The 11,959-nt window shown below is 44.7% G+C and overlaps 1 pseudogene; it reads right to left on the reverse strand.

Moving 5' to 3' along the window:
• Positions 1 to 3,152: 3,152 nt before the first annotated feature.
• LOC105524721 lies at positions 3,153 to 5,124 on the reverse strand (annotated as a pseudogene).
• Between the last annotated feature and the right edge of the window lie 6,835 nt (positions 5,125 to 11,959).

Here is an 11,959-nt window from a genome sequence, read left to right on the forward strand (position 1 = left end):
GTTTTTTGTTTGTTTGTTTCAGTATATATCTGAAGGTGGCCATTCAACATGGAACAAGAGACAAATAATAAACAAATAAATATACAAATAATGCCAGGGAGTGATAAATGCTAGGAATGAAAATAAAGCAGAGTAAAGAAGATGGAGAGTGACAGGGAGGAGAGGCAATATGAGGTTTGGAAGACCTCTTTTGATTAGATGGACATGTGAACAAAGGCCTAAATGAAGGTGGGAAGCAATATGGGTATCTAGAGCAAGCTTACCAGGTGAGGGAACAGCAAGACCCTGAGGTCTGAGATGGAGAGATGCTTTGTGTATTCAAAAAACACAAGAAGGCCAATAAGATAATCTAATGCATCCTGGGGAAGAGGGGTAAGAAATCAGGTAGAAGAGAGAGCCAAGGGCCAGATAATGCAGGACTTGATGAGTCATGTGTGGCTGATTTACAAACATGGCCCTCAAAACTGTTGGAAATTTTTCTAGGGTAGGCATAGGGTCTTTGTCCCCTCCACTTGAATCTGGGTGAGCTTAAGACAGCTTGGACTGTAGAATATGATGGAAATGACCATGTAATTTCAGAAGCTGGGTCACAAAAGAGGATGTGACTTCTGTCCTGTTGGATGAATCATTCATGTTTGCAGCCTGAGCTGCCATGTGACTTTGCAGAGGCTGCCAGGCTGTAAGAAGTCAAGCCACGTGTAAAGAGAACATGAAGCCTCCCTTTTTCCCACTTCACCAAGTCAGGTCTCCTGGACTTTGGCTCATCACAGCCCACAAACCTGGCACGTAACTAAAGAAGCTTTCAGATGGTTCCAGCCTCCAGCCATCATATCATCCCAGCTAAGGCCCCAGATATTTTGAAACAAAGATAAGCCATTCCTGCTGTACCTTGTCTAAATTGACCACAGAATCCACAAGCATAATAAAATGGTTGTTTTATGCCACTTCATTTTAGCCTGGCTTGTTACACAGCAATAGTAATTGAGACACCATGATAAGGATTTGGGATTTTATTTAAGCGACAAGTATTTGGAGAGTTGAGTAATGCAACCTGATTTATGAAGTAAGAGACCAGTCTAGTCCTCATATGCAGAATGGTCTGCAAGAGGGCCAGAGTAGCAGAGGGGCCAAGTTTGAGGCTACTGCCATCGCCGGGCAAGTGATGACAGTGCCTGGGGTAGAGTGGTAGCAACGACTGTGGCGAGAAATGAATTGATTGAGAATATATTTTTAAAGAAAATTCAACAAAATTTGCTGATGGATTGAAAGTTGTGTGTAGGAAGAAACAAATCAAAAATAACACCAAGGATTTAAGCCAGAGCAAGCAACTAAGTGAATAGATATGTCATTTTTGCTGAGATATCAACACCAGAGGAAAAACAGGTTTGGAGAATAGAAACCAAGAGTTTAGTTTTGAACACATAGCATGTCCATTCAGAATCCAAATGGAGATGTTGAGTAGGCAGTTGTGTATACGAATTTGGACCTCAGAAGAGAGGCTGGTACTGAATCACCATATACAACTTCAAGTTCTGCATTTTAGAAAGTATGCTGACCACTAGAGAATATTCGGAGGAAGGTAACCAGGAATTGGATGCTTCTGGAAGCCTATCATTTAAAAAAAAAAAAAAGTCAAAGGAACTGAACATAGACTGTGCAAAAACACCTGTTATGGCGACGAGGCATTTGAGTCAGTAGGACACACCATTATGACTCCTCTTTGAGTAACATATTTTCTTTGAGGGAAAAGATCTAGTGCCCATTTTCATGCAGACTAACACAAAATACCTCATAATTGACAATGCCTTTCACCACAGGAGCTACCACTCCAGAACCAGACACTATTTCAGAGAATTGGGCCTAAAGAGCACCCCCAAATGACACAGCAGATGGACTGGATAGAATGAGGTTGTGTTGGTGCAGCATTCTGTAAACAAAGCAAAGCCAAACAAAAATCACATATTCACTTATTTAATACTGTAAGTCAGGAATGAGTCTTATGATGCTTTGGCTTCAAAGTCACAGGTTTGAACTTACCCCCTTGTTTTGCAATCATTTGAAAGGATACTTTCTTGAAACCCTCTCTGCTAATATCCAGATGGCTGTCATTCAATTCACTGTCTACTTTCCCACTGTCCTTCATACCGAATTCATCTATATTTGAATGTATACTGAAAGTGAAAAGGAAAGAATTACTTTGGTATCCATAAAAATGTATAAAATGTCAAACACATTACTTAGAGATAACAATAAATATTCTGAAATTACCTTAAACTTGCCGCAGATTTATTTTCTCCACAAGGGGATGAGGAATGAAAAGGAACTGAGATTGAACCCTATTTTTCAAAAGGGGTAAGAGCAGCAGTTAATAATATTTCACCGTCTAATATCAAACCTGACAGAGCAGGCGCCGCATTCCTCATCCGGAGTGTTTCAGAAAAACAGCATTAACCCTGAGGGTTGACTGTATCCAAATTGCACCCAAAGGAAGTTAACATAGGCAAAAACAGCAAAAACAGACAAGGACCTACATGAATCAACATGTGACTATCAAGCCTGCCCCTAACCTTGTCTGTGGATAACTTTTCTTTTCAAATAAAAAAAATAAACAACCCCGGAAATATCAACCATTTGAAGTCCCAAATCAGTCACTGCAGTTTCATAAGGCTAGTAGCATGAAGATCTACTCCAAGTGAATGAGGACACTAAGAGGAGCAGGGGTGCCCTACCGGGGCCCATGCAGTCCTGCTCCTCTCCCGACAAGAGGAGCTCCAAGACACCTCACTGACCTCAGACTAGGAATCCTCCACAGATTCAACCGCCTGGGCCCCGGAAATGGAAACTGGCCGCGTGTCTGCGAAGAACCCGGAGCGGAAGTCCCCAGAGTCAGCCCCTATGGCTCTGACACGTGGACCAGCGTGGTCACTCGTTGCCTGAAATCTGCTTGTGGAGTGCTCATGGAGCTTCTTCACCAGCGTCCTAGCCTTGCCTTGGCAAGAACAAGTCACAGTGATGATGACCACTAGCAGAAGGACGCAGCCGCTGGCCAAAACACCGACCAGAACAGGGAGGGTTCAAGCTGCCCTCCCATTCCCTGCCTGATGCGTGGCTCCCCTCCCTCGTGAGGCGGCGGCATCAGCACCACTTCTGCGCTAGATGGCGCCCGAAGCCGGGTGCAGCGCCAGTACCCCGGCGCCGCCGTCGCTGCCGAGGACTATGTAAGTCGGCTCGGCGTTGGCGCCCTCCTCCGCGTCTTTTGCCTGCAGACGGGTCAGCACGTAGCCCAGGGCAGAGGCAGCTGGGCTGAGCCACTGAGGAGCAGTGGGGCCACCAGGGCACCAGGCGGGGCGCGTGGTAGTTCTGGTCCTCCGCCTGCAGCCGCACTACGGCCAGGCCCCATAGCGCCTGAGAGCAGCCGTCTAGTGCCTCCAGCCGCAGCTGCATCTCCGCCAGCTCCTCGCAGTCAAACTGCCGTCGAGCGCGCAGTTCCTGGTTTTGGGTCCACCGAGACCTAAGTGGACATACCGCCCCCGGCGCGGCCCACCTCGGCCTCCAGCAGCCCGTAGGTGACCTGGCCGTTGCGGCCCAGGTCCGGGTCCCGGGCCGCCACCGTAGCCAGGTAGGCGCTGGGCGGGGCATTCTCACTCACCTACACCTCATAGACCGGCCGCGTGAAGAGCGGCGCGTTGTCTTTATGGTAGCCCACGCGCACCGTGTAGGGCCTCCTGGTGCACAGCAGGGGCGCGTCGCGGTCCTCAGTCACCAGCGTCAGATTGTACTCGGCGATGCGCTCGCGGTCCAGCGACGCCGCCTTCCCCACCAGGCCGGCTGCAGCCGGAAGTGCACGTGCCAGTAGAGGGCGCAGCGCATCCGCCGGTTGGCTCCCGAGTTCCTGTCCGAGGTGCTGACCAGAGCCGCCAGGCTCTAGCGCGCCGCTCCCTCCAGCACCATAGAGGTGGCGCCAGCCTTGGGCGTCCCGGCTCCCACCGACGAGCTAGCGTCCGTTCCCCCGAGGGCAGCGGCGGCGGCGGCAGCGGCGAAGGGCGAGGCAGCCGCCGCGCCCGGGGGGCCAGCGGGGTGATGGCGATGTCGGGCGCGTTGACATTGACGTCGCGGATGCGCACGATGACCTTGCAGGCGGCAGCGCAGTCCTGCGCCGGCACGTGCAGCTCGTAGGTATCCTGACGCTGGTAATCCACGGGCCCCGCTAGGGTGAGGCGGCCCGACCGCGGGTCGAGCCAAAAGAGGCGGCGCGCCTCCGGCCGGGTGCGGGCGCCAAAAGCGAACACCACGTTGCCGTTAGGGCCCTCTTCGGGGTCGGCCGCGTCCAGGTCGAGAAGCAGGGAGCCCACTGGCGTGCCTCCGCCAGCTCCACTTCAGCCACTGTGCCCTACGGGAAGGCCGGGCTGTGGTCATTGGCGCCCAGGGTGCACACACTGAAGACGGCCGTGGGGGAGAGAAGCGGGCGGCCGCCGTCCAGGGCCACCAGCTCCAGGCTGTAGGCGGCTTGGCTTTCGCGGTCCGGCTCCTGCGGCAGCAACAGGTCCACACACTGAGCGCCGTCAGTGCGCTTCTGCAGCTCCACGCGGACGGGGCTGTGCGGCTCGGCCAGGCGCAAGCTCTGCAGCCCATTGGCGCCCACGTCCTAGTCCACCGGCACCTCCAGGGTGCGTGCCCACGGCCCTGGACACCTCCACCGGGATCTGGGCTCAGGGAAGCGCGGCGCGTGGTCGTTGACGTCCCTCACCTCCACCTCCACGTGCACTAGCCGGAACTGTTCCTGCGAGAAGCTGACCACATCGAAGGCCAGCACGCACTGCGGGGCCTAGCCACACAGCCGCTCGCATTCCACGCTTCCCCGACGGTCAGCTGCCCGTAGCCCTCGCGCACCCCGATCAGAGATTTAATCAGCTGAAACTGACTTGGCACCTCGCGCTGGGAATTAGACTGGACGTGATCAAACAAAACACCAATGCTGGTGCCAGGGGCGTCTTCCTCACAGGTGAAGAAATTGACAGTATCGGTGCAAAATCCTGACACTAGCAGCAACCATAGAATCAGCAAGGACTCCAATCCAACCCTGCATGAAGTGTCAGCAGGAAATCTGGGCCTCCTGCGAGACATTTATTCCTTAAAGAGAAAAGCCAATCGCGAGCTCTGCACTAAGACTTTCAGGCTTCTCAAGCCCTCCCGAGTGCGCAGTCAGAAGACTCTTTTCCCCTTAGAACATCTCATCACTAAGTCCTCTCTGCTGTATACTTGCTTTTCTCTGCCCCAAGCCTAAGCATGCCTCTTCATAACCCTACCGGGGAAGCTACATACAGAAGAATATGCAAATAAACATCCATTTGAGCCAGTCCACAGTCTCTGGGCCTCTGGACCATGCTGTTTCACTAAAAGGACCCATAGAAGGACCTGAAGAGCTGACCAGTGGCTAGGGTGGTGCAGGTAGTTATTAAGATCTCTGCACTATAAAAACACGTCCTGCTTGCTTTTCCATTGTACTGGTCTCTCACTTTGACAATAAGAGCAGGGATCCACAGCCACTTTATTCCTTCCTAAGCACACTCACATAATCCCCACACAGGGGCACATTTGACCCTCTTTACCATTTTAAGATGAACACATACATGCTTAGTGCAATGCATCCTCTGCCACCCACAGTTACCCATCTATGTTGAGTTGTCATTTCCTGTACTGAAAGATTTTTGGGAAATATCTTCTAGAGTGTCAGGCAATGTCTAATTAGGGAAAAACTGTTTTCCAAAATAATCATTTCTAAATAGCTTTTTCTATAGCAAAGAAACCATTAATGATGAAATTTCAGTCCCTTCATCTTTTATGTCAGTAATTACTTATATGTGAGGAATCAGTGTCAGACAGAGAAGTCTGACAAACCACTGTAAGGGATAGTTAAGGGTAAAAAAAAAGATTTAGAAAAATATATTGCAGTCAGACTTGTTAGAAAATTGCTGTAGACCAATTATTTTTTAAAAGCCCTTGGCTGAAGGAAACCACGGGTGGTCTGATAGGCTGAAGGCTAAAAAAACATTAAACCATCTGTCTAAAGCCCAATAAATAGTCCTGTGTTAAGTTCTCTTTATGAGTGAAGTGTTCAAAATGCTAAACAGTCTCACATGTTAATGATGACATTGTTCCTGGTGCCATGGAGTCCTCATCAGTGCAGAATGCTATTTAACTAGTCATCTCAAATCAGTGAGTCGGCGGAGTTATTAATATGCCCAGGCTATTCTTGTCTCCTCTATGATCTGTAATGTTATTGATTCCTGGAGGGACATGTCAGTAAATGACTATTTTTCCTTTCATTCTTAGGAGGGAGTTGGCATTTATTTTAGTGCCAGGACGTATGAATCTGGTTCTGAAAGTGAGCCATCTTTGATGAGATAATTAATTTTCAGGGGTTTTCATTTAGTGAAGCATTTGGCAATGACTCTCATTATAAGTACCAGTAACCGGTATTGGAGAAGTGTACTGGGAAGCATGAGTTCATTTGAGCGGGGTACTCTGAGATCCTAAAAAGAAAAAGTACTCTATTTTCCTAGATTTTTAATTTTGCCTAATGAGGCATCTGTCTGAGGAAGAGAAGAACTCTACTTTGGCCTGGTAAGAACAGACTTCTTTTAAGCCAGTATCCTCAATGGCACATTGGAGAGCTTTCTTTCTTTCTGAGAACCGAATATCTCTGGAAGTTCCTGGTTATTCAGCCTCTGGGTCTCAGGGCAGACAAGAGAATCTGGTTCTTCCACTGAACATCATAATTGTTATATATCCCTTAACTGAAAACTGAATCTGCTTCAGCTGATGTCTTTAAAAGGTGCCTGCTTCCATATGCATTAGCCAGGAGAGGGACCCATTTAACCACAGTCCAAGTCTCATGTCATCCTCTTCTCCTTTAGCTCCCACAATTCCTGCCAAGCCTAGTCTCAGCTAGTCTTCAGCATTACTGTTTTTCTGATTATCCATGATCAGAAAAATCATTCAGCATACTGAAAATGAAGAACAGTACATGACTGCACCTACAGAACATCAAAAGATTCAGATAAAATATTTTTAAAAGCAGGCAATCAAACATATTACCTCCACAAAGCTAAGCATCTGGATACTTATGTTTGGAAACATCCAGCTATGATATTTAAATGCTTGATTGCATTTTCTCCCACGTTTCCTCCAGCTGTTTGGCGTAAAGTAGACCATCCATGATAAGAAGTGTGCTGTATTGTTAGTGATTCATTATTAGCGCTATCATTGTTTCATACTAAACAACCACCTTATTAAAACACCGCTTTATGAATGAGGGACAGCTGGAGTTTCAGAAAAGAAACATTTTTCTGAAGCAAAAATCAGTTCTGTGCCAGTAGAATAACAAGCTGAATAATATAGAAACTGTATGATCTGTCCCCCTAGGGATATGTCATCAGGAAGCTGTGTTTACAGCTCTGGGCTGCTGGTGCACTCATGTTACATTCTGTCGGCTCTGTTAGATAAAAATCTGTCTCAATATTAAAAGCATTGTGGAAAAAAATTTGCTTTATGTGTTTTCCCATTTGCCAGCATATTGCCAAACTATAATTCCAACAAAAATGTATTTTGATCTCTGTTGGAGTCAAAGATAAAGCAAAACAAACAATAGACTGAAGGGGGATACCATACCACAGGAAGACCAAAATGTGAATGAAGCAACAATTTGTTCCTCTTAGTTTGTAAAGGGTGAGGATTTTGGTGAACTCCCTACAGAGTTTACTTTTGTTCCTAAAACAAAAGCAACAGACATGCTAGTGTTCCCCCCAAATGTCAAGAAATCAGATCTGAAAAACAGGATTTATATTCTAATCATTTAAATAAAAGATTTTCTGTGTTATTGAACACATAACACCAATGTATCCACACACTAGAGCACACTGTATGTAAAGAAAAGCAACTTTCATCAAAAGCATGGGAAAATATTAGCCCCCTAATGCAGAATAATGTTTGTGCCTTTGCATATTTCCCATTTCCTGTCACAGAAAACCAACAACATACGTTTGGGGAAAAATTAAGCCATAAGAAAGTTTCTAATTTGCAAATTCGACTGGATTATTGCATCCATGTGTCAGAGTAAGTATCAACTTATACAGGACCCTGAACTAATACTTCCCTAGGCCAGAAACAGTTTAGTGCCATTTAGAAGAAATCACTCTATGTACTATACTGAGACCCATTTTCATTTCTCAACTGAACAAACATTCTGGAGATGAATGAGCAAAATATTATCAAGTGCAATGTTACTGTCTTCAAGAAGTAAGTTCCAGAAATTGAAGCTATTAAGACTGTTTGAAAGAAAACAGATCAACCTAACAGCTTTTCTTTTCTTTTCTTTTTTTAAATCATTTCTTGAAAAAACTGAAGTCAGTCTTCAGCAGTATGAGTCTCCAAAGCAGAGAGAAATTGTTTTAAGTTGTTTCATAACAAGTATCATTATCTCACATTCTTGTTACCCCATTGTATAATCAATTTGTTATTAGGTCTTGACTATGTGGTTATTTATAACAAAAGTTATCAGCAAATTGCTGGTCTTTTTGCTGTAAAATTAGTTCAGAGAAAATAATTCAGCCTTGAAGTCAGCCAAAACACCCTCTACAAGACAAGCATAGAAACAAATGATATTTTATTCACTACTTAAGTGCTTTAACCCAGAGAAAATCACAGAAAACCTCTATAAAATATCAACACTAATCACAAGTTCCCCTTAACATAAAATAAGGATTTAAATGATGAGTCTTCATTTAGAAAAAAAGTTTCCTGTAAAGATCATTATGTTAATAAAGGTATTATCAAAACTGTGTAATCTTAAATCCTACATAAAATTACTTCTTAAACTACTGGTATTATTAAAATCTCTGCATGAAGGAAATTAAATCAATGAATAATAAAAAATATTTTACTGGTTGGCCACGGTGGCTCATGCCTGTAATCCCAGCACTTTGGGAGGTTGGGGCGGGCGGATCACAAGGTCGGGAGTTCGAGACCAGCTTGACCAACATGATGAAATCCCGGCTCTATTAAAAATACAAAAATTAGCTGGGCATGCTGACACACACCTGTAATCCCAGCTACTCAGGAGGCTGAGGCAGGAGAATCACTTGAACCCAGGAGGCAGAGGTTGCAGTGACCCAAGATCGCACTGCTGCACTCCAGCCTGGGTAACAGAGCAAGACTCTGTCAAAAAAACAAAACAAAAAAAAATTTTACCATTTTGGCTCACTAATCCAAAGTGAATTAGTGAAACTGACTTTGGTACTTGACTTTCAGTTCATACTGGTTCATACTTTGTGTCCTTCCCACCCTGCAGGCAAGAGGCTTTCTCCTTCACCAGAGAATGTATCAAAGCAAGATGAAGAATAAAACTTAAAGACTGAGGGGCCAGGTGCAGTGGCTTATGTCTATAATCCCAGCGTTTTCGGAGGCCAAGGCAGGAGGATTACTTAAAGCCAGGAGTTTAAAACCAGCCTGGGCAACATAGCAAGACCCCCTTTCTACAAAAAGTTTAAAAAAAAAAAAAAAGCCAGATATGGTGGTATGCACTTGTAGTCCCAGTTACTCAGGAAGCTGAGGGAGAGAATCTCTTGAGCCCAGGAGTTCAAGGCTGCAGAGAGCTGTGATCATGCCACTGCACTCCAGTCTGGGCAACAGAGTGAGACTCTGTCTCTAAAAAAGAATAAAAATTAAAAATAAAGACTAAGAAGCAATTTTTCATCTGTGCCTCATTTTGTTCTCATCTCTTTTCCTCTTAGCTGAGTCCCACTATTCCTACTCTGCACAAAAGCTCATGTCCACCAGTAATTAGAACACTTTCAAACCCTTTATCAACAGATGTTTAATCACATATTGGTGATGCAATGAAGCAAAACATCCTTGTTAGAAGAAAATACTTACACATTAAAAAAATTAACTCATCATAGTTTAGAGAAGGTCACAAATGCCAATGACACAGACCAAGTTATAGGAAGTACAAATGAGAAACCATCTCAGAGTTTACAAATAAGATTACCATCAGGCCACACACGGTAGGTCACACCTGTAATCCCAGCATTTTGGGAGGTAGGCAGATCAGTTGAGGCCAGGAATTCAAGACCAGCCTTGGCAACATGGTGAAATCCCATCTCTACTAAAAATACAAAAATTAGCTGGGGGTGGTGGTGCCCGCCTGTAGTCCCAGCTACTCAGGAGGCTGAGGCAAGAGAATCGCTTGAACCCAGGAGGTGGAGGTTGCAGTGAGCTGAGATCGTGCCACTGCACTTCAGCCTGGGTGACAGAGAGAGACTCGTCTTCAAAAAAAAAAAAAAAAGTGAAAAAGATCACAATCAGCCAGAATTTCCAGTAATGGAGAGAACCTAGGAATGATGTGAACAAGATGTGGAGAAGGGCAGGCACAGAAGCTACAGGGACTGAGTAGGCCAGTTGGTTGTGGTACATGGGTCAAGAACAATATGTAGAACAAGTATGAATGGATGGCATAGCTAAGGAAGACCTTGATGCTAAGCTAAACATTTTCAACACTTTTAAGGCAGCAGTGAGAAACTATTGAGGTTTGTGGAGCAAAGGATTGTTGATGTGTGTTTTATTAGGATAATATGGATGATTGCCTTTCTAAACATTGATGAAATCCTTAAAAATGATTGTGCTTTATGTGAAGCTTTAAAGCAGCATCCAGCACAATAACTTCCTTGTAATGCATATTTATTAAATAAATGATCAAGGCAGTATTGTATGGTGTACAACTTCTACCAACCTCAAAAACCCACTTAGTAGCAGAATGAATTAAAGAGAGACTGAAAGTAAAAGGAAGCTCATTTAAAGTGCCTCTGCAATCTAGGTACAGGATGTTGAAAGCCTGACCCATGAGTAAGAAGAAGTATAGGGTGAGACCTGAGAAACATTACTTAGGAATGATTGGTAGGACTTCATGACAGATAAGCTCTACAAGGTGGAGATGAAACAAATAAATGGTCCCAAAGCTTGTGGATGGCTAAAAGAATGGTCATGCTTTTGTAGTATTCCCAAATACTGAGAAATAAAGTATTTCCAAATAGAATTCCCAGAACTTCCTGCTACTCACTAGCTGGTTGACCAAAAAGACTTCATCTCTCCAAATCTCAATGTCTCCAGGGAATAATGCCTACCTTGAGGAGTTGCTTTGAAATTTAAGGAAAAAATGTGGGAGGAGAAAAAAGCCCAGTGCCTAGCAATTTGTGGGACTTTAGAAGACAACTGTGTCCTTTGTTATAGGCATTTCATGATACACTGTGATTTATTTATTTAAAGTACATGTCTTACCCCATTCTGAGTCCTTCTAGGGTATGAACCATGTCTTCATCAAATTCGTATCCCAGTCCCCAGTTCAGTGCCTACAGCATAAAGGGGGCTCCTTAGTATTTGTGGTATACTGGTGAAGTACCCACCATTTCATACGATTTCAGTGAAATACTTACCACATAACATCATCTGAATTCGAAACCAGAAGATTGACTAAAGGATCATAGGATTAGTATGTGGAACCAGTATGTTATATGAGACTTCAGCAATAAATGGAATTTGCTGAATATTTCAGAGTTGGTCCAGCCACATGTGATAAAATTGGCTTTTTAGAATCTTTATATTTTTTCTATATTTAATTTTTTTTGACTTGCAGAGTTTCTTTGGGTATAAAAACTGGTTTCTTGGATCAATTTCAAAACTGACCTATCAGGACATGAAAGACATTTGTTGTTTTTACCTGCTCAGCGTCTAGTTTTCTTTTAAGAATCCACCTCTTCACCAAATTAATCATGCAAGTAGGGTACAATAGACCCCCACCCTTGCTGTTAGGATGGTCACATGACCTAGGCTTAGCCAAACTAGAGCATTCCATCCAACTAGCTACAGTGACTTATCCAGATAGGTACATGTGTCCCAACCCAGG

This window comes from Colobus angolensis, unplaced genomic scaffold (assembly GCF_000951035.1).
Source record: "Colobus angolensis palliatus isolate OR3802 unplaced genomic scaffold, Cang.pa_1.0 Scaffold503, whole genome shotgun sequence".
NCBI lineage: Eukaryota > Metazoa > Chordata > Mammalia > Primates > Cercopithecidae > Colobus > Colobus angolensis.